At 43.0% G+C, this 3,131-nt stretch overlaps 1 pseudogene; it reads left to right on the forward strand.

The window, feature by feature from the left end:
• The first annotated feature begins 691 nt into the window (after positions 1 to 691).
• LOC121158407 lies at positions 692 to 2,556 on the forward strand (annotated as a pseudogene).
• The last annotated feature ends 575 nt before the right edge of the window (positions 2,557 to 3,131 follow it).

Raw genomic sequence — 3,131 nt, forward strand, 5'->3', positions numbered from 1 at the left:
GTCTAATCCTCTGCCTACAGTACCAACCCCTATGAGTGTAAGTTCATGGCCTTGCTATCTCCCTTCTAACCCAGCTCTCTGTTTATGGCTTGAGAAAGCTGTGGAGGCTGGCCCCAGTCATAGGCTTCTGCCACCATGTAGGATTGTGGGAAGAAACTCCTGTCTCCCATTTTTGAATCAGCTCAGATCTGCCACTGCAGCCATTTGGAGAGTGAACCAACAGATGGAAAATTCTCTTCTCTTTCTCTCTCTCTCTCTCACATTGCTTCTCTCTGTGTAACATCCATCTTTCAAATAAAAATGAATAATGAATAAAACTTTTTCTCAAAAAAAAAAAAGTGAAACTCTAGACCTCAAAAAGATACCATTTTGTCCCATGCAGGCAACAGCTTTAGTGACATTTAATCCAACTTCACCATATCCCAAAATACTGCCAGAAATCATCTCGACATTAGTATTCCATGTTTGTTAATTATATTTTATATTAACGGCATCTGAAAAGAAGGGATTTAGGGTTTTACATTTTTGTGAACAGAAAAAAGCAAGTAAAACCAAAAATAAAGCAATGTTCTTTTAAAAGTCTCTTGTTGTAACAAGTTAAAAGAAATATGAAAGAATTCAGATATTGGCTCCGTTGGTATCAGATGGTGTCAGAGAGAGCTGCAGCCACAGGGAAGGAGGCTGCACCACCATGTCGGCAGCCGCTGTGGGTGCAATTAATACTGCACCTCTGTCGGGGTCCAAAGAGATGAATTTGGAGGAAACAAAGAAGATGACCACAGAGGACTGGAGAAAGAAGCAGGAGCTAGAAAAGGAGTGAAACTCGGATACTGCTCCTGCAGAAGTTGATGAAGAAGGAAAAACCATCAACCCTCATGTACTGCAGTATCTCTCATCTGTGCTGTGGTATATTGATTGATCTAAAAGACTGACTTAAATGCACCAGAGGCCACAGCCAGAAAAATAGCAGCATATACAGCTCATCCGGAGAGTGGTGCAAGAGGGGTGTCACAGAGAATTCTATTACTGCTAAGTACCACGAAGGAGCCTACGATAATTGGAAGGACTGCATTGAGAGGCCCAGGCAAGTTGGACTCAAATTTGCAGGCACTAACATGGCCCCGGATGAACATACCCGGCCTCAGCTGAGGTTTGGCTATGACAGGAAGAGGGGTGTGTGCAATGGCTACAACCCAGAAGAGCACGTGGCAATTGTAGAAGAACATGCCAAAGTTGCTTTGGCCAAAGAAACATTGAAAGCCCCAAAACTCCAAGAAGAGTCAGCATCAGGAAAATTAGTGAAACCGGATAATAGTCCAAAAACATCAGTGTGGAGAGTAGGAACCTAATTCTCAGACAGAAAAAGAGCCTAATAGTGAAGATGAAGATAAACATGCAGATGTTATTGACATGCCTGGGCAGAATTTTGACTCTGAAAGATGAATTATGGTTCAGAACCTGAGGACTCGAAAAGATACAGCGAAATATTTGAGAAATTTACATCCATCCTCTGCGTACTATGATCCAAAAACTAGAGCGATGAGAGAGAATCCTACGCCAATGCAGGAAAGAATCCGGGTGAGATGAGTTATGCAGGAGGTAAGTTTGTTAGATACACAGGAGATGCCATTTCCATGTCTCAGACACAGCTGTTTGCTTGGGAAACCTATGACAAAGGATGGGAAGTGCATCTGCAGACAGACCCTATGAACCTGGAGCTGCTGTATGAGTTCCTTCAAAGTCAAACAGGAAGACTTCAAAGAGCATCAGAAAGATAGCATCCTGGAAAAGTGTGGTGCTCAGGAAGTCTTGGGTGCTCCCCTGGCAGAACTGCTGCTAGTTCTGACTGAAGACCGTGGAATGCTGGCGACATGGCATAGTCATCAAAGGGCAGGAGTGGGCAGTGGCCTGTGGCCAGTATGAGATGAGGAGGGTGTGACGATCCATAATCACACACACACACACACACACACACACACACACACACACACACATCTGTGGATCTTATTGGAAACATGAACGATGGGGATACAAATCATATCACTCTATTTTAAAGTGTCCCTTTTGTACCGGAGAAGCTGGGAAAGAGACTTTTAATTTGGAGAAAAATGTGGTAAGTGATACAGTTGGAGAAGATTTTGTAAAAAAAAAAAAAAAAAAAAAAAAAATAAGCCTCAAGCCCTCATGGAGATACATCAGGAAAAACAATGAAGGAAGAAAAAAAAGAAGAAGAAAAAGCAGCAGCATCACAAGAGCAGCTCTGATAGTGAAGATGAAGAAGAGAAACATGAAAAATTGAAAAAGGCACTCCATGAGGAGGCCCGCCTTCTTCAGGTCAAGGAGATCACGCAGGTGGATGGGAGGAAGTGGCCTTACAACAGCGTGTATGAGACCCAAGAACCCACAGAGGAGGAAATGGAGGCCTACCAAATGAAGTGGCAGAGGGCGGATGACCCCACGGCCTCTTTCCTAGGTCAGCAGCAGCTAGTAGCAGAAAGTCATCAGCCAGGACAGAACGAACAAGTTCTTTTCCACTCTTGCTTAGTGACTGCATAGAAAAATCCTTATCTTCACCTCTTGCTGCCTGACTTTAATAAAGCTTTCAGAAATCACGAAGTAAAATCCTTCCTTTCCACAATGACAAAAATAAAGAAAGGAAAGAAAATAGAATAGAATAAAGAAAAGGAAAGAAAATAAAAGAGAACAAAAGAAATAAATTATAGAGAGATTTTTTTTCATGAAAAATTGCTTGGAATGGTAACAGTATTGCAGCATCTCCATAAAACAGAAGAGTTTTTAAGAGTCCCTGGGTCGGGCCCAGCACGAAAGCGTAGTGGTTAAAGTCTTCATTTTATACATGCCGGGATCCCATAGGGTTGCCGGTTCTATACCCCGAGACCCTGCTTCCCATCTACCTCCCTGCTTGTGGCCTGGAAAAGAAATCAAGGACAGCCCAAAACCTTGGGACCCTGTACTCACATCAGAGTGGGAGATCTGGAAGAAGCTCCTGGCTCCTGGCTTCAAATTGCCACTGCAGCCACTTAGGGAGTGAATCATTGGACGGAAACTCTTCCTCTCTGTCTCTCCTCCTCTCTGTATATCTGACTTTGGAATAAAAATAAAATAAATCT

Source organism: Ochotona curzoniae, unplaced genomic scaffold, assembly GCF_017591425.1.
Source record: "Ochotona curzoniae isolate NIBS_2020 unplaced genomic scaffold, NIBS_Ocur_1.0 contig_3819, whole genome shotgun sequence".
Lineage (NCBI taxonomy): Eukaryota > Metazoa > Chordata > Mammalia > Lagomorpha > Ochotonidae > Ochotona > Ochotona curzoniae.